The sequence below is a fragment of the Callospermophilus lateralis genome, chromosome 7 (assembly GCF_048772815.1).
Source record: "Callospermophilus lateralis isolate mCalLat2 chromosome 7, mCalLat2.hap1, whole genome shotgun sequence".
NCBI classification, from domain to species: Eukaryota; Metazoa; Chordata; class Mammalia; order Rodentia; family Sciuridae; genus Callospermophilus; species Callospermophilus lateralis.
Window position 1 is genome coordinate 4,837,465 of NC_135311.1, and position 21,981 is coordinate 4,859,445.

Genomic DNA, 21,981 nt, shown 5'->3' on the forward strand with positions numbered 1-21,981 from the left:
GCAATTTGGGTCTTAAATATATTGTAATTTCTACACTCTAATTTTTTACAAATATTTTTTATTTGAGAGATGAGGTTGCTAAGTGTCAGAAACTAAGTGATTAGTCAGGTACAAATTCCAATCCCAGAAATTGTGTTCCCCTCCCTGATAAGATCATCCAAATTAAATCCCTTTTACCTTCATTTTGAGATTCAGAACTTAAAGGTCATTTGAAAATGAAAGCCGGGGACACTAAATGACCACATATAGCAAAGGAGATTCAAACAAAATGCTAAAACGAATCTGTTCTATCCCAACGTGCGTTAGTAATGAAGCAGAGACAAACGTACAGCTTCCTAGGTGATGAAAGCAAGGCCCCAGGTACTAAAGTGAAGAGAGAAAAATATCTGGGTCCACGTTACAGCAAGTGAATCAAAATAAAAGATCAAGGTTTTTAACTATGATTGTGACATTCAGAAAAGCCCTTTGAAAACCTGGAATAGGCTAATGCATTCACAAAGATCCTCTGTCTACATTATTCCTATCGATTTCTTTATTATTTAAATAATAGCAATGGTAAAAACAATAACAAAATGTAACTACAGTTTATTGTATGCTTACTGTGTGACAAATACTGTGCTTTTTTGGTGAGGAAACAACAACAAAAAAAACCTGGTAATCACTCAACAGGTAAGTTAACAAACAGAACTTTGATATGTCAGAACAGGACCAAAAGAAGTAAAGACTAATTTATCATGAAGATAGAAACCACAATAGAAAATAAAGGAGAGTTCATATGCTATATCCCCAAAACATTGGTCTTGACGTTGTACACATTCTTCTGAGAATTCTTCTGGCTTTGGGAACCTGGACATTGCTAAGCCTGCCCATAACTTGGCTGCATGCCACAGGCAGACACGGCTCCCGAGGTGTGACGTCCACTTCAGGAACAAGTTATTCTGTCGACTGTCATTGCAGGCAGGTGAGAAGCTAAGGGTTAAAGAAGTTGTCAGGTGTCAGGGTTTTTAGCCCCCGTCTCCTCCTGACCAGTGGGAGAAGCAGGAAAAGCACACCCGGACCAAGACGAGCCAAGAAGGGTCAAGGTCGACTGGCCACCCACCCCAGCCCTCCCTTCCGGGAGGACAATCAGACGTGCCAGGGAGAACAGTCGAAGCAGGATTTCATTTAATAAGGAAGTACACACAGCTTATATACTGCACAGGAGCCAATCAGAATAAAGGTCAGGGGGTGGAGCAAGTTCACGTGTACACCCACCCATAGTCTGTAAGGGAAGGCACGAGCTGTCCAGGAGGGCGGAAGAGTCCTGGACCCATCCTGAGGTGGTCTGCCTCCTCCGTCACCAGGAGCCGTCCCAACCACATGTGCAGCCTCTAGACCAGGAAGCAGGCAGCCACGCCCTACGGTCAGGATGCCATCTGTCGCCATGACAGACTTGAAAAGGAGGAGATGGAGGCCTGAAGCTGATTTTTCTTGTCATGGTCCTGGTAAGTTCCAGTGCTGGCTTTTGCATTTGGGTAGGCACTTGTGCTTGCAGGGTGGCTTGGCTACACAGCAGGGTAATGCTGCTGACAAGGCAGGAGGAGGCACCACACAACGCCCTGGGCACCTGGGTGGAGGGCAGGGCTCTGGGCACTTGATGGACACCCAGGAGATGGCTCGCAGAGCTGCTTGACATCTATGTCACCGTGACCAAACTACCTGACAAGAACAACTTAGAGGTGGAAAGATTTATTTTGCTCGCAATTTTTAGTTCATGATTGGCTGGCTCCAAGCAGAATCATCCTGGTGAAAGGGCATGGCAGAAAAGAAGCAGGAAGAAAGAGGGAGGGAGGGAGGGAGGGACAGGGTAAAGACAAGCCCTTCCCATGCACATCCCCAGTGTCTTCCAACTATATCCCCGCTCACTGCAGTTCATTCAGCTCTCAATGGACTAATCCATAAGTGAGTCAATCCATTAAGTGGATTAATCCAATGATAAGGTCAGAGTCCTTATGATCCTATCATTGCCTAAAAGCCCCACTTCTGAACCTCGAGTTGCATTGAGAAACTCGCTTTCAACACATGAGCTCCTGCAGCAACATTTCAGACTCAAACCATAACAGCTTCTCTCCCAGATCCAAGAGAATCTGGGGGAGTGGGACAGCAGGTGACAGTGTCTCCAAGACAGCACTCCAGCTGACAAAACTACCAAACGTCATTTGGGTGAGCTGAACAAATATCCCTTCAGTCTCCAAGAATCTGCTTAGATCTTGAAACAGTCTAGGATTTTGAGCAGATTTCTGTCTTATAATTCTTTTCTTTCAGGACTTTATTCTTTCTTTTAGACACAGTCAACATTTACTTAAGAACAACATTTCAAACATTCATTAATAATAAAGCAGAAAGTCTTTGCTATAGAGCCTCTTCAATATAAAAAAAAGATGGGCTTTTCTACTCCTATATTCCACCAGGAACTTTATAATCTGCATGCAGTGCAGGATACTACATAGTGACCTTCATTAAAACTTGAATCATGAAAACTAGTAAGTCTAACTAGTGACAAGGGAGATTTCAAAATCAGACCTTAAAAATATGAATAAAAATCATAACTTAAGTCCATTGAGATCTTATCACAAAGAAAAAAAAAAGGAAAAAGAAGTTGCCTAAGCAATGAATCCTTCCTTTTTCTTCAGCCGATTTCAGCTAATTTACATGACTCAAATTCTAAAACCATTAGTCACTGTTAAAAAGTAATGTTTTATATATTAAATCATCTTAGCACTGGGTAGAAGCATGATTTGAAGAACATTTTTTTTTTACCTTTCTTTTATTCCACCACTTTTTAAAATAACAATTCCCCTTGTTGTAAAGCAGCAAAATGTCGGTAAAATGTTAATATTACTGCCCAAATTTGAGCTACTTCCACAGCAAATTCCTTCCCCACCCCCCACATAAGGTCTTGATTGTTCATCTGAGGTAATGGCAGAACTAAGCGACAGGCAGTTCTAGGATCAGCTCTAGAATGACAAAGCTTCACACCCATCACCTAGGGCTTGCACTCTAAGAGACAGACATTTGGAACTGAAATGGAGCAGGGGGTAAACAAAATTTACTACCTCTTACTCTCCTTCCGTTTAATGATGCCCTTTAAACTTTATTTCCCTTATAGACTTCAGTATTAGGCACCAAGTACCAGTCAAGATGATTTAATTATACCATCCACAAGTCCACTTTCTTCTTTTAACTTAAGTATCAGTAATTAAACATTAGTCCTTTCTCTCTTGAGACAAAGCCCTAACACCATCCAAGTGCTCAAGAAGTCTCCACGAGTCGTACTCACACAAGTCCCGAAAGATTTATAGCTCAGTGTAGACAAAAAGGCAGCATTAAGGTGGAGAGTCCTATAAATAGGAGCCAGGAGACCAGTCATAGAGCAAAGCAGACCAGGATATACATGTGTTTCCTAACAAATACCATCTGCCTGGAATTCCAAAGAATGAATTGCCATACTATGCTAACATGAAACACGCAAGCCCATGATGACCTTTCACTAGGTGGCAGAGCTTTGTCATATGGCATGACAAGCATATGAGATGTTCTCTGCCAGACTTATTGGTAGAGGTGCCTGCCCCAGCCTCTTCCCAACTCCATAACCCTTCATGCTCCCTGCAGATAAATCATTCAATTTTACCTGCTTAGTATCCAGCTTTGTGCACTGAGATACCAGAGATATGATATGACCAGGGTGGGCAAACCCTATTCCTTATCCCAGCTTATAGATAGATGATAGATAGTATGTTAGTCAGATTTCCATTACTGTAACAAATTCCAGAGATAATCAACTTATAAAAGGAAAAGACTTACTTTAGCTCATGGTTTTAGACAAAAACTCCTTTGGTTCCATTAATTTGGGCCTATAATGTGACAGACACATCATTGTGAGATAAGAAATGGGGGAAATAGGGGTGGAGACAGAGCTCGTGAAAATGGCTTCTGGCTTCACCACAAGCATCCTGTCAGCATTGGATTTGACACACCAACAGTCTTCCTAACCACCAGGTGGCCATATACTGAGCCAGTTCCAGCTAGTGCCTCACATAGGTGCATCACCTTTCTGCTCATTAAGACTGAGTAGCACGTGTACTGACACGGCCCTTGGCTGTTAATTAGATGCTGATAAAGCTGATCCAGGTTCCGTGAAGGTACCTCCCAATTCCAGAGAACTTCATCCATATTCAACCTCTGTTTATGAGCATTAATTCCTTAAGTAACACATACCAAAACCCACCTGTCTGGGCACCGCTCAGCACTTAAGTTCGCCCACACGCCCCTCAAGTGTGTCTTTCACTTGTGCAATACACCTCTTCCTTTCTACTAAAACCTGATGAGTTTCAGTCCTTTGGGCTTCAATAGCCTGGAGGGTTTCAGTAGAAGTCCCCTCTGCTCCAAGAGACCTCCTTATACCTCTGATGACAATAGCAGGAGTATGTGGTGAAGCAAAAATCACTCACCTAGTGTCCGGGAAGCAAAAGAAAGCCAGAAGGGGCTGGGTTCTCACTGTCCCCTTGGAGGGCAGGCCCTCAGTGACCTGAAGACTCCCCGTAGGTCCCACCTCTTAACTGTTCCCCCACCTCCCAATAGAGACAGTGTCTGAGGACCAAGTCTTTAACAGATGGGTCTGTGGGGGACAATCTGGATCCAAGTTATAGCAGATAGACAGATTGACATAGATAATATAGATACAAATGACATGGAGATATACATTTTCTTCATATTTAATCATTTTGATCACCACCACAAAACCTTCCCCTTGGCCTTGCAAGCCGTGAACTGACATGCCACATGCTTCTGCCCATGACTCCATGGGATGCATATTAACACAGAGACCTGTGTTTTGTGGTCTTCGTGACCCTGGGCCTCTGTGCTTCCCTGTCCACCCAAAGTTATTGTCCATCAGTTCCTTCAAAAAGTTTTCAATATCTGAGCTCTACTACTGTGAAGTTGTAGAGCTTGCTCTATTTTCCTAAATACTTTGCACTGCCTTCTCCTAGACAAATTACTTCAATCGATCCTTACAATTTATTGTTATATCAAGTAGCATTCAGTGGATTGCTGACACTTTCTTTTAGCATATTCAAGGAATTAAGCTCAGTAAACTCTTACACCACTCAACACATTGGATGATGCTTATTAAGTAAATAGGGGCTATCACAGAAACCATTGATAATACCTCAATAGAGTAAACTCACCCCCAGTAATGTTACTTTTATTTCAACTTGGAGGCTTGGCTATGCCGTCAGTGTGTGCCACGGTAGTGTGCCCTTAAGTGTTTCTGAACCTCTCTAAAGCTCAGATTTGAGCTTCAAATTTGAAAAATTGCAATAACCAAGTCAAAGTTTTCTACAAAAATGAATTGAGAAAATAAATCTTAAATTCTAAGCCCAATGCATGTTACAGTGTGTTCAAGAAACATTAGCTCTCTGAGGGAGAAGGACATTTCCCTAATCGGTAATTTAAAACATATGCCCAAATGGTAAAGAATGAAGCTCTTTAGACAGATGCCTGCTATTCCTCTAACGGGACCCACTGCTAATTCGAGGTGTCAGTATGACGGTACCTTCGGGGTCTGCCCGTGGCTTTCCCTGAGCAGGCCCCCTCCTTGTTCCCCTAGAGAAGATGTCTCTTTACTTACAAGAGATGATGCTGAGGCGCATCTGTGCTATAAAGCTGGACTGGGCTGGTACAGTAGGGAGGGGAAAAGAAAAAGATGACTCATGCCGTGTATGAGGAAAAGGTCCGGAGAAGGGGCATGGAGCCTAGGAAAACAGAGGTGACAACCGTATTGAAATGGGCTGTATGCCTATCCTCTTTCTCCCATTCAGGAGGGACATAAGGGCCAAGATGTCCTTCCACACACCCCCAGTGGGGGGCAGATTTCAGCAACTTAGTCATTCTAGGAATATTAGGAAACTGAGTTCTTCAGAGATTCCAGGAGGAACAGGGACGCTCTCAGGTCGTGTGAGGCACATTCCTAACGTGCTCGGTTGTGTGGAGATACTAGAAATTAGAAACAGCACCTACCTTAGGTTCAGGAATTATTTCAGGAGCATGTGATTTTATCAAATCTTCTCTTGCCTCCTTTGGAAGGGCTATTCCACAAGTTAGTATTAGATTCCAAAAGTCATTTTTTCCAGGAGGAGGAGAGAGAATGAGACTTTTTTTTTTCTCCAGAGCCTCACACATGCTAAGCAAGCATTCTGCCACAATCCTCCTTATTTTGAGACTAGTTCTCACTAAGAAGTCCCAGCTGGCCTCAAACTTGTGATCCTCCTGCCTCAGCCTTCCAGATAGCTGGGATTATAGGTATGCACCCCCAAGCCCAGCATGAAGAAATATTTAAAGACATAATAATCAAGAATATTTAGGGGGGCTGGGGATGTGGCTCAAGTGGTAGCGCGCTCGCCTGGCATGCGTGCGGCCCGGGTTCGATCCTCAGCACCACATACAAACAAAGATGTTGTATCCGCCGATAACTAAAAAAATAAATATTAAAAAAATTCTCTCTGTCTCTCTCTCTCTCTCTCTCCACTCTCTCTTTAAAAAAAAAAAGAATATTTAGGAAAGAAAGTTTTCAAGAATAACCAATACAAAATTTGAAAAAGATCTAAGAGTACTGGCATATCCTTCCAGATATCAAAAAGTAGACTTAAGCTATAATTAAAAGCATGCTAGAAAAGGATTAATTTGGTTTTATGGTACAGAATAGAGTCCAGGAACCCAATTATGAGTATGGGAACTTGCCATACAATGATTGTGGTATTACAAATCTGTAGAGAAAGAATTAATACTCAGTAAACAGTTTGGAATTAATTAGCTTTCATAAATCAGCCTTTATATTGACCTTTATCATATACAAAAAGTATGGATCAGATGCAAACTATTAGAAAAATACAGAACATCTTCATAAGTTTGAGATGAAACAATGTAACATGACTTAAATGTAACATGACTTACACAAACAGTAAAGGAAAAAAGCACAAACATGGGCACATCAAAATTTAGAACTCATACATGGTAAAACCCCAAACAAAATTGTAAAGAGCACATAAAAAATTTACAAAATCCACACGAATTAATGCCAAAAAATAAACATTTCCTATTAATAAGTCAAAGAGTGTCAGGAGCCATTCTCACACATGACTGGGTGACTCCGGGTCAGGGTCTGAGGCGCTCTGGCTGTGTCGGAGCTTTCCCGGCCCTCTCCTGTTGAGAGAACCTGTCCGTGTGGGGGTCTAACTGACCACTGACCCTGGAGGCCCAATCACTGACCCTGACCTTGGAGTGCGGCCCCCCCTTCAACCTTCATTGGATGGAATTCTCCCCTGAATTTCTTGTTCCCCAGTAAAAGGCTACTCCCTGGCGTGCTCGCTCTCTCTCTCCTGCTAGCCCTGAGTAATCCTTGCTGCCCTGCCGGGCGGTTAGAGGTGGGAACCTGAGAGGGGAGCCTTCTAGGACCTGGTCATAGAAAAAGGTAACTGAGTCTGTGTGTTTATTTCGATCTCGCTAGCTAACTTTTATGCCAAGAACCTCATTAATGAAACCATTGCGCTGGCCGCGTGGTAGAATTGGCGCCCAACTCATTGCCTAGCAGCTTTTTCTGTTTTAGAATGCCCTATGCAGATTAAAACAGATAATGCTCCAGCTTACGTAAGCTCTTCTTTTCAACAATTTTGTCAAGAGTTTAAAATTAATCATAAAACAGGAATTCCTTATAACCCCCAAGGCCAAACCATTGTGGAAAAAGCTCATTTATCTATTAAACTTCAATTACAAAAACTAAAAGGGAGGATAGGCTTATGACTCCCCAAAATAGCCTTAATCATGCCTTGTTTGTTTCAAATTTTTTAAACTGTGACGCAGAAGGTCACACTGCTGCTGAGAGACAAATGTCTCCCTCAGTAACAGGCCCTTTAGGCAAAGTTTTGTGGAAAGATTTACAGACCGGTCAGTGGAAGGGCCCAGACCCAGTGCTTTTATAGGGCAGAGGACATGCTTGTATTTTCCCAGAAAATTCTTCTCGTCCTATTTGGGTGCCTGAACGTGCTATCAGACATGGAAGAGATAGAACCCAGATTCAAGCGACTGAAGATCGACCCAGAGGAGCCCCCATCCAGAAGGAGGAGATATCGGAAAAGGATGAAGAAAGACCAGATTGACCCAGCCGAAAAGCTGATTTCATGGAAAGACGTGAAGAAGCTGACAACCCAGGCTTCCCGAATACTTCGAGACCTAGGAGAAAAGAGGACCCCAATGATGATGGTAGCAACAGTAATTGCCCTGCTGGGCTGTCAGGTAAAGGGGGATCAAGTAGACACTTACTGGACATATTTCCCAGATCCACCCCTGGTACACCCAGCTGTGTGGACTGGAGAATCTATTCCAGTATTTACTAATGACTCATTCATGATGGGAGGATTTAGAGATACTCATATTACTCCCAATCATGTGACTAGATTTAATTATTCTGGCTATAGTGCCCAATTACCCTTGTGTTGGTCCCACGATAAACATGCTGGCTGTCTGAAAGTATCATTCGAAGAAAAGACGGCGATCGGTAGACCTAGACTGACAAATAATTCTATTTATGGAGATTTAAAACCTAATACTAGATCAGTAATTAAGATGGGACTTTCCCATAATAAGCCAGTCATTTCTGCAAAACCTCCACAGATACACCACTGTCCAAATAGTTCTACAATTGAGATTGGCACCTTTCCTAAATGGATGGATTGTATAAATCCCTTTCCTGTACAACATAAGGTGTCTAAAGATAGTGGGTATATTTTAGACTGGTCTCCAAAAATTGATAAGAGACAGTTACGAAGAAATTCTGCTATGACACCTGCAGGATTTGTTAGTAATGTTTTGACTTATAGTGAAGGTGGTGTTCAAAAAGATATTTGGCGTTTAATTGCTGCCTCAGAATTCTTACATTTTACAGACAAACCCTTACCAAGATTTATTGGCAAGAACTGTAAAGAGGGATCTTGCTATGGCTTATGAGATTGTGTCCAATCTCCTTATGTTTTAATTATTGGAAATGTAAAAGTTAAATGGATAGATGACAGATATATGGTTACTTGTAATAAATGTAACCTAACCAATTGTATTACTAGGTATAATGGAGGAAAAGGAGTGCCGATACTTCATCAGCCCTCTTTCGTTTTATTACCTGCTAATATTTCAGAGCCATGGTATGCTGATGCTGGTTTACAAGTCCTTGCAGCAAATTTATGCCCAGCTGGCAAGACCTAAACGTGCTATTGGAGTTATAATTGTTGGTGTTTTGGCGCTAGTCTCTTTTATTGCCTCAACTGTCTCTGCGTCTCTGACATTGTCTCAGAATATTCAGCATGCAAAATTTCTTAATAATTTAGCTCAAAATACTTCCAAGGCTCTGCGTAATCAAGTAAATATTGATGAAAAGATTGAGACTAAATTAAACGCCTTAGAGGCGACTGTTATAGACATAGGTAATGAACTTTCAGCCTTAAAATTTAAAGAAAGGCTTAAATGCCATGCTAATTATAAATATGTGTGTGTTACAGCTGCCAAGTACAATGCTTCTCTCTGGGATTGGGAGAAGGTTAAAAACCATTTGTTAGGTATTTGGCAAAATAGTAATAATAGCTTGGATATTCTGGAACTTCATCACCATATCCAAGACATTCAAAATAATAGAGCTGATTTTTCAGATCCTTCTTCCTTGGCTAACCAAATATTGAAGGAGTTAAATGGATTCAACCCTGGAAATATTCTCAAACACTCGGCCTGCTACATTATTGGATTACTCTCTTTGCTGTTAATTCTCTATTGTGTTGTAATCATAGGATGGCAAGTCTTCAGAACAAGAATGCAGAAACTCCAGAGAGTGAACTGCCACCTCATTTTTAAGAAAAGAAAGGGGGGATATGTCAGGAGCCATTCTCACACGTGACTGGGTGACTCCTGGTTAGGGTCTGAGGCGCTCTGGCTGTGTCGGAGCTTTCCCGGCCCTCTCCTGTTGAGAGAACCTGTCCGTGTGGGGGTGTAACTGACCACTGACCCCGGAGGCCCAATCACTGACCCTGACCTTGGAGTGCGGCTCCCCCTTCAACCTTCATTGGATGGAATTCTCCCCTGAATTTCTTGCTCCCCAATAAAAGGCTACTCCCTGGCGTGCTCGCTCTCTCTCTCTCCTGCTAGCCCTGAGTAATCCTTGCTGCCCTGCCGGGCGGTTAGAGGTGGGAACCAGAGAGGGGAGCCGTCTCGGACCTGGTCATAGAAAAAGGTAACTGAGTCTGTGTGTTTATTTCGATCTCGCTAGCTAACTTTTATGCCAAGAACCTCATTAATGAAACCAGTGCGCTGGTCGCATGGTAGAAAAAAGTACTATCGAAGTAAATGTCATGACCATGAATTTTACCCCACAATAAGAAAACTTTCATTACATCTTAAGTGTGTATTATGTGCATTGTTAAAGCATTTAACTCACTGCAGTTAAATTTCAATTAAAGAAAAATATCATATTGTCAAGAAATACTTCTTTAATATTTTACTGGAAAAATATTTTAATTATTTCAAACAAATGCTACCTGCAAATGTTAAAGACATTCATTTAAATTTAGCTGAACTTGATCTAAAATATTTTCCCCTCCCTTCAGCATCCCTAGCCCTCCCACTCCCCTGATTATCACAAGATGGTTCTTAGACAGTTCTTAGATTGTGTCCTGTGTTTAAATAAATAAAACTTTAAATGCTTGTAATCAAATGTGTTTGGGACATGGAGAACTGACGAAGTCTATTTTTTTTTCTTCCTCCAATACAGAGCTTAATTAACTACCAAGTTGTTAAATTTCAAGCATGCCAACTCATTTCCACCAAATACTGTGCCTTCTATCACATCAAACCCATTTAGTCTCCACAGTAACCATTGAGGTATTATCCCCCATAGATGAAGAAACGGGGATATATGAATATATGCCCCATAAATATATACCCCATAACCATGCCACCAATTAACCATCTTCTCCAGCCACACCCCACCTGCCTCCAATTACCACTCAGTTAATCCCACCAGGGATTAATCCACTCATTGGATTAAGACTCTCACAGCCCAATCATTTCTCCTCTAAACCTCTAGTACCATCTCACACGTGAGCTTTTGGGGGACACCTCACATCAAAACCATACATTCCACCCCTGGTTCCCAAAAGCTCACAATCATCTCACAATGCAAAATACATTTCATCCATTTCCAAGAGTCCCTATAGTCAACAGTTCCAAGATTGCTCAAAATTCAAGTCCGAAGTCTTCTCTGAGGCCCAAGGCAATCTCGCAGTGTGAGCTTCTGTGAAATCAGAAGCAATTCACAAATATCCAACATACGAAGGTCAACATTTCCATGTACAAGAACAGGGGCATAGAAAGGGATGGGACCAATGCAAGGCTGAATCCACTGGGCAAACGGGTCCTGTGCTCCATGTCGGGTACCTGGGGCACGTGGCACCACGATGTCCTCTCTAAAGGGCTTGTGTAACTCCACCCCTGTGGCCTTGCAGGTTGCAGCCCAAGTGGCCTCTCTGTTGGCTTCTCCCCGCTCAACTCCTACAGCTTTTCCAGGACTATGCCCCACAAGACTGGCATTTCCTAATCTCTGGGGTCTCCACTGCAGCTCCGCTCCCTCCCCACATCTCCATGCTTTGCCTTCTCGGGGTGCCTGCAGGGACTCTGACCCTGCTGCTCTGTGCCTGACCTCCCAGGCCTTCCTTAGAAACCTTGGTGGAAGCCTCCATGACCCCTAACCCCAGCATCCTGCATTCCTGCAGAACCAGCTCCATGGTTGACACCAAGGTCTGCGGCCATCTGAGCAGTAGTCCAGCCTCCAGGGACTCTTACTGCAGCAGCCCCTGAGGGTCTGGGTGGCTGATCATGTTGAAAAAACTTCCTAGGCCTCCCTGTGCAAGAGGATTCTCCACTGCTGTCTTCAAGAGAATTTTCACTTTTACTCCCTGGAGCCTGAGATGGGTGTGGTCTTTCCAGCTCCTGGGATGCCCTCAGGCCATCTTTCTTATTATCTCTAGGCAAAGTCTTTAGCATTTCCGTAGTGGTTTACTCTGGCCTTTCAAGTTCACTTTTTCCAGATCCTTCTGCTCTGCTTTCTGCTCCTGATATCACTAAATTTGGCTAAAATCTGCTAGCAATATCCACACCACCACCTTACCACTATGCTGCCTAGACATTTCTCCCACCAGATGGAGAAGTCTATCGCTTCTAAAAGCAGCCTCACAGAAAATCTCGGGACTCGGGCAAAACGAAGACAGCTTCTCAGCCAGAACGTAACACAAATGGCCTCCACTCCAAATTCCAGTAGAGTCCTCCTTTGTTGAGCCCTCTTGAGTCCTGTCTTCCCTGACCACAGTCCTACTGCCCTCTGGTTTTCTGAGCTCCCACCAGACTTGGCCATGAAACTGTTTCCAACAATCTAAGGCATTTCCAGATGGCACTGCTGCTATGCATCTCAAAATTCTCCCCCCAATTCCAAAGAGCCCAAAAAGCTTCTGAGCCACATGGGCAGGTTAGGCCCAGCAACGACCCCACTTCTCGGAACCAATTTCTGTTTCATCGGCTTTTTCCACTGCTGGGACTAAAGGACCTGGTCAGAACAATTGTAGAGAAGGAAGAGTGTACTTGAGGGCTCACGGTTGCAGGGGTCTTAGTCCAGAGAAGGCCGGCTCCATTCCTCAGGGCTCTAGGTGAGGCTGAACATCTTAGTGGGAGAGAAGGACATCATGGTGGTAGAGGGAAGCAGCTCCCATCATGGTGACCAAGAGACAGAAACCCCACTCTCCAGATACAAAATATATATACCCCACAACCACACCCCCAATTAACCACTGTCTCCAGCCACCCCGCCACCTGCCTCCAGTTACCACTCAGTCAATCCCAGCAGGGATTAATTCACCGATTGGGTGAAGACACTCACAACCCAATCCTTTCTCCTCTGAACCGTCTTGCACATCCAAACCACAATAGAAGGAAAAAGGAAAGAAGGAAACAAAAGAGGAGCTAAAAATAACGCTTTTTGATCCCTCTCAATACAAACAGTTGTAATCTTTCCTCTTAAAGAAAGGATCTGTTTGCATGTGTTATATTTTAAATATTATTTCTCAAGAACGGTCCTAAGTGTTGACGGCTCTGCCCTACAGATGCTAAGGAACACAAAGATCAAAGGAACATAAGCTGAACATGTGGCAAGCAAATCAAAGAAAACACCTGGGGAAACTGATCATTTAGTTCAGGACCTGGTTATTTCTAAGGGATGTGCTATGGTACCAACTAACAGTGTTTGTACAGTAGGTGTGACACACATAGTGTACAATGAGATGCTGCACACAAAGTTATACAAAGAAAAATAATCTTGTATCCCATTCCATCATTTTGTGACCCAGTTTTCTGTCCTACTTGTGCTTTTCTGAGGGCGGGAAGGAGGAAGAAAAATAAATGAGGCAGATTTCAGAGGTGGACTTTGTAGACCAATGTGGAGACTTTGGCTCTTGTTCTGATTGAGAAGGCAATGGTTTAATTAGGGAAGTGACATTGTCTTTGAGGGGTTAACTCTGGCTACTGAGTTGGGCATTGATTGCTAACAGCAAGGATGAAAGCAAGGAGATAATGAGGAAGCTGTGGGAATAATTTAAATATTCAGGGTTATAGAAATAGAAAAGGTAAAATGCATCATATGTAGTAACAGGCAATTTGAAAATAAAAATTTTAAACATCTCTTAATAGTCCTGTTACCAAAAGTCCAGTCCTTGTTCTAGTTACCAATCAAATAAGGAGGACAAGAAAAAAGGAAAAAGATACTTTGTTGCTTTGTTAGCAAAAGAGAAACTCTGGAGGCTGTGATTCTAACCATCAGTGGAAACAGAAGGCTTTTAAAGAAGTGATTTAAAGGTTACATTCCAGCTGTGCCCTGTCAGGAGTCCTAATTCACTTGTGACCTTGACAAAGAGACTCTTTCTTAGGTCTTCTGGTCCTGAAGTCTTATGACATCATTCCTGTGGTGTGTGAGTTCAAAGACGGGCAGGTAACTCATCCTAGGATGGGAAGAATGTTAATCTTGCATCCTCCGTGGTTAGGGGCTATGGAGATGAAGAAGAGAAAGAGGGGAAAAAATCCATGTCCCTTTTAAAAATAAGCCACAAAGGCAGAGCAGCAAGGGTCATGTTCAAAGCATGAAGTGGACCCTGTTACAATAGCATCAAAAATAGGTACACAAAACTTTAACAAAAAAAAATGTATAAGACCTTTTCACTGAATACTCTGAATTTTTGTTGAGACAAAGTAAACAAATGAAGAGATATCCCTTACTTATGGATTAAAACCCTTAATATTGCCAAGTTATCAGTTCTTTCCCAACTGACCCATAGATTTAATATGACTCTAATCAAACTCCCCTTGAGAATTTTAAAAGAAATTGGCAAGCTAATTATAAAATGTATGTGGGAATATTTATACTCAGACCAGTCAAAATCATTTTGATAAAGAAAAATAAAGTTGGAAAACTGATACTATCCAATTTTAATACTAATTATAGAGCCACACTAATCAAGACAGTATATAAACATAATAATAAGCATAGAGATCAACAGAATAAAACAGAAAATCCCAAAATTGACCCAAACACCCCCCCCACACACAGTATTATGTATATATACACACACATACGTGTGTGTATGTGGTCAATAGAATTTCAATGAAGGTGTAAATGTAACTCAATGGAAAAAAATCTTGTCAGCAAATGGTCCTCAAACTCAAATACTGAATCTTGATTCTTACCTCACATACATGAAAATCAATTCAAAATGTGTCAAATATTTAAATAGGTCTTAGATTTAAATAGGTTTAAACAGGCTGCAGACTATATAATTTCTGGCAGAAAAGATAGAAGAAAGTCTTAGTTTCCATGGGCTAGGTAAATCACTATTAAAGATCAGTATCCAAAATATGTTGAGTACTCATTTAAAAATCAGCAAGAAAATTGGGTAAAAGCCTTGAGCAGGCACCTCAAAAAATCATGTATTCAAATGGCTAATGAACATTTTTTACTTTTAAGAACTTTTAAAAGCCATTCATCTTTAATAAAGAGCATATTTAAAGCACAACCAAAGATCATTACACACACATCAGAGAGACAAAACTGTCAGAAGTGTAACAATGGTCTACTCATTTAAAGTAAGAGAGGAAACAGAAAACCCACTACACAGCTGGTAAGAATTGAAAGTGGTACATGCATTTTAGAAACAGTGTGCTACCTAGCAAGATTCAATGTATAGACTTCTGGGAGTCTACCCTAGAAAATATGTGAACATGTGCACTAGTGGTCATGAACGAAATATCGAAATGGCACATCACCCGATGTCAATCAAGAGTAGAATAGATAGATAAATAGACAGAGTTGCATACTTGTGCAATGGTATACTAAAATACAGTAATGAATAAACTAAAACTACATAATGTTGATTGGAAGAAGATAGACCAAAAAAATCATATATCATGGTTCTGTTTAAATGCAGTTCAAAAACTGGAAAAAATGCACATGTGCGTGCGCACACACACACACACACACACACACACAAAAGGATGCACATTAAAAGTCAGCATGTGATTTTGTGCTTACCTCCAGAAGTAAGAGAGTGGACTGTCATTGAATAAGCAATTGGGTGGGGGGCACTTTTGGAGGATTGGCAATATTACTTTTGTTGATTGGGGGGTTGGCTGCACAAGAGTTCAGTGTAGGATCATTCACCACATACAGCTAAAGTCTATGAACTTTATGAATGCTTTATTATGTTTCCCTAAAATATGAAGATTGTTTTATTTTTTCAGAAACCAAATGGGGGATGGAGGAAAGCTCTAGCAACAATGTTAATCCCGAGCTCTTTTGAAGAATTTACTGTTGGGATAATAACTTGAAGTCGTTTTGTGTTTCCTTCTGTAAAGTCTGCTTTTCCTTTAGGGATAAGTCCCGGGTTTCTGTTCTCGCGACTAAAAGGCTCAGGGGTCACTCTAGTTAAACTGGGCTGACTGGGCTGCACGAAATAACCCCACAAGAGACACAAATACCTTTTTGTTTGGGGTTGCTGTGACGGCTCCTCTGACCTTAAGGGTCTGCAGAAAGAGAGAGAGAGCACATGCTGACCCCTTTTATTGAGGAGAAGCTATTCAGATGAGGCAAGGGGTCAGGTTTCAGGGGCCTGAGTCTATCTTCATGATGTCCACTGTCAGCAGGTTGACTGACACCTGGGTAGGCCACACCCAAGGGCACAGTAAGAGAAGGGGACACACACAAGGCACTTCATGGAAGATTCTATCCTAAACAGGGCAAGGGGTTATACCGCAGTCCGGCTGCAGCAAAATAACCGGGGGGGTGACGAACAACTTGTGTACCTTGATACAGCAGGAGTGGAAGCCCTTTATTGTAGGACAGGAGTGGTATTTATACATTTTACACAGCTTATCTAGTTAGCATAAAATAGATACAGCAGTCAACCAATAAGGAATCTCCACCCTTAATGAACAGGTGAGCATAGCTTCACCCATGGGGCTATAGCAAGACACACCCATTTCTGTGACTGAGCGCCTCAGCACCCAGCTGGGGAGTGTAACTCAGTCACCCATAAGGTTGGCCTCCCACATCAAGAACAATATTCCCCCAGCATTTTGCTGACTATGATTGAATGAAATTGATGAAATGGATTTCCCTTTAAGATGGTGCTCTAGTTCAAATGCTGTTCCTCAGAATTCACAGGTTGGAACATGATCCCTGAAGTCACATGTAAATGGTATTAGAAGATGGAACTTCAGGGACAGATGAATGAATGAAGGAATGGCTTGGGGAGCTGTGGGTGGAGCCCCTTGTTATAAAGTGAGTCTCCCTGTCTCACCCTCTGTGGCTCTGGGCTGCCTCAGAGAGAAGGGAAATAACATACTCAGAAACTCAGGGTCCAGTGTTTTCCCTCATGTGCAGAAGGTGGAGGAAAATAAAGGAAAGGGGGAGGGAAGGAAGGATGGCCTCAAGAACCATCAAACATGAGTCAGTAGGAGAGCAGAAGAGAGTGCAGTGGAGTAGAGGACGGAGAAGGGGGGGTGGACAGGGAGGGGGAGGAGAGACCATGAATGAAGTCAACTTCAGGCAGGTGTGAGCTCCTGGGATGAGCCCAACTATTATGTACAATACAAAGCTCTTAAAAACTCTGCAGAGTCCCCACCAGCAAGAAAGGCCTCCCCAGACACGACCCTTAATCTTAAACCTTGCACTTCCCAACTCTAGAACTGTGAGAAACCCACCACTTTTTATTGGTTACCCCGTCCTAAGTGTTCCATCACAGCAACAGAAAACTGACCTAGATACGTGGAATAACTAGTAGAGCTACTTCTCAATTGTTTACCCCTTCAAAGTAATTTTTTACAAGAGTTTTACTTTATTCCTTATTTATTTTGCTTTTTAAAAATCACCATAAGTACTGTTAGGTGACCTTTCACACAAACCTTCAGCTGAATATGGCCGCAAACCCTTTAGTATATACCAAAACCATTACTGTCACCTAGAGATGACCTCACCTGCAGACAGTGTCCCCTTGACACTCTTTGCTGCTATTTTGCACTTCCTCAAGACATGTCATTCCCTCTCATTGGGACAGTCTACCCCCAGGTATGTCCATGGCTCACTCTTTGTGTCTTTGCACAAAAGTCTCTTTAGAAGAGTTTTCTCAACAATTTTCTCTAAATATAACCCAGGCCTGCATAACTTTCATTTTTTGTGTATGTGTCTGTGGGGTAGGGATATAAACTCTCTAAGAATAATGGCTTTGTTACCATCATCCATATTCCAGGCTCTTGGAAGACTGCCTAGCACAGGGTAGACAATCAGGAAAAATTTATGAACTACTTAATTCATTTCTCAGAGTATCCTGAGTTGAATACCTTCTTCCCTACTTTTTGAAGAAACTGAAGCTAAGAAAGTTTAAATAATCTTCCAAGGTCATCAAGTTCAAAGGGGTAAAAGTGAGTTTCAAACCAATATGAGAATTATTTGACGCAATCAATCCAAAGGCATGTATCAAGCAAGACTGAATTCAATGATTGAAAGCCTGATTCTAATAATGCAGTAGGCATGGAAAAGAACACTCATCTAACACAGTTCACAGACGAGGTTTTTAAAAACACACAAAATGCAAACAAAACTTATGCTGGCTTGACCATGAAGCATGTGCTTTATTGGAGAAGCAAAATAGACAAGGAAAGGCTCACAGAATGGGACCACCATCAAGATCACAGACAGACGGGTGATTGGCAGAGCAAGGTCAGGCAAGGACCCCACTGACCATCTTCCAGCGACACAGTATCAGGTGCAGGAGCAAAGCCCTCCCTCCGTCAGTGCCAACAAGGTAGGAAATGAAGGAAGGTTCTGTCGGTCACCATGGCTGAAGGGAGGAGGATGGAGTTTTAAGAAGAGTCTCTAGATCGTGTTGTTTCATGGTCCCTAAAAATTCTAGTGCTGTTACTTACTCTTGGATGAACACTTCTATTGGCAGGCGGTCCTGGTTGACAGGAGGGCATTTCTGTTGACATATGGAGGTGTGTATTGCAGGTGGGCAAAGAGCAAGTGGACATTACTCATGGCACCTTGAAGTTGAGCATGGTTCTGAGCTCCTTAAGGGTGGGTAGGGCTCAGGGTGCCCTGGAGGATGGCAGGGCTCAGGGTGCCTTGGTGGATGGCAGGGCTCAGGGTGCCTTGGTGGATGGCAGGGCTCAGGGTGCCTTGGTGGATGGCAGGACTCAGGGTGCCTTGGTGGATGGCAGGGCTCAGGGTGCCTTGGTAGATGGCAGGGCTCAGGGTGCCGTGGAGGATGGCAGGGCTCAGGGTGCCTTGGTGGATGGAAGGGATCAGGGTGCCTTGGTGGATGGCAGGACTCATGGTGCCTTGGTGGATGGCAGGGCTCAGGGTGCCGTGGAGGATGGCAGGGCTCAGGGTGCCTTGGTGGATGGCAGGGCTCAGGGTGCCTTGGTGGATGGCAGGGCTCAGGGTGCCGTGGAGGATGGCAGGGCTCAGGGTGCCTTGGTGGATGGCAGGGCTCAGGGTGCCTTGGTGGATGGCAGGGCTCAGGGTGCCTTGGTGGATGGAAGGGATCAGGGTGCCTTGGTGAATGGCAGGACTCATGGTGCCTTGGTGGATGGCAGGGCTCAGGGTGCCGTGGAGGATGGCAGGGCTCAGGGTGCCTTGGTGGATGGCAGGGCTCAGGGTGCCTTGGTGGATGGCAGGGCTCTGGGTGCCTTGGTGGATGGCAGGGCTCAGGGTGCCTTGGTGGATGGCAGGGCTCAGGGTGCCGTGGAGGATGGCAGGGCTCAGGGTGCCTTGGTGGATGGCAGGGCTCAGGGTGCCTTGGTGGATGGCAGGGCTCAGGGTGCCATGGAGGATGGCAGGGCTCAGGGTGCCGTGGAGGATGGAAGGGATCAGGATGCCGTGGAGGATGGAAGGGATCAGGATGCCGTGGTGGATGGCAGGGCTCAGGGTGCCTTGGTGGATGACAGGGCTCAGGGTGCCGTGGAGGATGGCAGGGCTCAGGGTGCCTTGGTGGATGGCAGGGCTCAGGGTGCCGTGGAGGATGGCAGGGCTCTGGGTGCCTTGGTGGAAGGCAGGGCTCAGGGTGCCGTGGAGGATGGAAGGGATCAGGATGCTGTGGTGAATGGCAGGGCTCAGGGTACCGTGGTGGATGGCAGGGCTCAGGGTGCTGAGGTGGATGGCAGGGCTCAGGGTGCCGTGGTGGACAGGGCTCAGGATACTGTGGTGGTGGACAGGGCTCAGGATGCTGTGGTGGACAGAGCTCAGGATGCTGTGGTGGACAGAGCTCAGGATGTTGTGGTGGAGAACAAGGCTCAGGATGCTGTGGAGGACAAGGCTCAGGATGCTGTGGTGGTGGACAAGGCTCAGGATGCTGTGGTGGACAGAGCTCAGGATGCTGTGGAGAACAAGGCTCAGGATGCTGTGGAGGACAAGGCTCAGGATGCTGTGGTGGTGGACAAGGCTCAGGATGCTGTGATGGTGGACAGGGCTCAGGATGACATGGTGGACAGGGCTCAGGATGCTGCGGTGGAAGGCAGGGCTCAGGGCACTTATGCATGAACCCGGGAGGTGGCTGGCAGGGCTGCTTGCACTGTTGCTGCTGGTAGGACATGTCTCCTGGCTCTCAGATAATCTGACAGACAGACAAGCAGTTCTGTTAGACAGAATCACTGGCAGAACAGATCCCTAGGACATGAATCCTCTGGGCTCCAGGGGCCTGTTTTGATTTCTCAGTCTATGATTTTGTGTAACTTCTTCATTCTTCCATTTTAGGATGTTTTACCCTCAACTCTTTGGTCTTTTTCAGTTAATCTCATATTATACCAGTTTCTAAAACAAAATGACTTATGTAGCAACAACAAGTATCTTTCTGAAAATAAATATCTACCTAGAGAAAGAAACTCCAGGTATTAAAATTCTAGCCAATCCCCAAAAAGCGTCGGTTCTCACCTTTCCTAAGCCCTGGTTCCCCATTTAAAGGAACTGAGCCGAGAGTCTTTGAGGAGCGCTGCGAAGGCTCCAGCCCATCACTCAAGGAGATTTGCACTTGGAGGAGGATATATTTGGAATGAACGTGGAGCTGTTTAAAACTCCATCCATTTAAGACCTGACTCCATAAGATCTGCACCTTTGACTCCGATTCCCTCACCACCTTCAACGTCATCTGCCAAGTACCAGTTAAAAATCATTGCCAAAACCTCATTGTCGTCTTCTCCCCCTTCACGAGCATCGATTGGTTCAGGGAAATGGCCACGTTCCCCCCAAGTTAAAGCCTAAGATAACTGAGGGCCAAGAAAGGCCTCCAAGAGTCCTACTCACCAGATTCTCCAAAGAGGGTCCACAACTGAATGGCAGGAAGATGGCTCAGCGGGGCAGGGAGCCCTCTTATAAGGCCCAGGTGGCCCCACACGGAGGGAGAGCCCAGGACTGGGACGAGGTGCTGATTTCCCAACCAAAAATATGACCTGCATGCCATCCCCAAATGCCTTGCCACCCTCTACTGATGACAAAACTTCCTTGTCCAGGATCCCCCTCACCTGACCACATCAGTGATTCACTCAGACCTGATTTCAGGTTCTCCTTCCAGGACAGATGACAAGTGGAAAATGTGCCACATTTTCTGACAGCTGGGATGATGTTCCTGTCACAGAAATGGCGTGTCACCTAGACCCAGCTGGTCACTACCTTTATGGAAAACTGCTCCCCATTCACTGCTGCTCGCCCTGTGTCCGGCTTTGCTCCCTTCAATGAAGAGACCCTCAGGCTGGCCATAGCTCACCCCCAAGGGCACTCTCTCCTTACACTAATTCTCCTGTGCCAGGCCCTGTTGGTCTCTCAGATTCTCTCAATAGTTCCTTGGCTTGAACAGGACAAGGTCACCCCAGTTCCTCCCACTGGCTGACAGCCCTCCTCTGCTGAGCTTCCAACTGGTCCTTTAGGGACCTTCAAGGGCAGCTCAGTCCTCAGCTCTCTAGGCTAAGAGTCACTGCTGGTCCCGCCCAAAGCCCCACGTTTGTAGATTTACACGCCACCCTCTTTGCTGTGGCCCCTGGAAGCCAAGTGACTGCACTCTGTTGGAACCAAATTTGTCTTCTCCCCTTTTCTTCCGAACTGCCTGGTGTCTGGGCTGCCACTGAGAAACTTTTCCACTCACACCCTGAAAATACTGTGTGCTGCTGTCTCCCCAAGAAGTCCACTCATCGGACCCCCTGACTGGATCCTCTTTTGTGAAATGGCAGTTAGTAGGATCTCGGGCCTTCTCTGCCGACTGGAGGAATGCAGTTTTGCAATCTTTGTTTGATTGATGGAAATTTTTACTTCACTAAATCAAATAT

At 44.3% G+C, this 21,981-nt stretch overlaps 1 long non-coding RNA gene across 1 annotated transcript in view; it reads right to left on the reverse strand.

Moving 5' to 3' along the window:
* Positions 1-21,469, reverse strand: part of LOC143403562 (uncharacterized) — a 46,329-nt gene extending 24,860 nt beyond the window's left edge. Inside the window, exon 1 of the long non-coding RNA XR_013091875.1 lies at positions 21,332-21,469. This is a non-coding gene — a long non-coding RNA (uncharacterized LOC143403562). The remainder of the gene's footprint in view (positions 1-21,331) is intronic.
* Between the last annotated feature and the right edge of the window lie 512 nt (positions 21,470-21,981).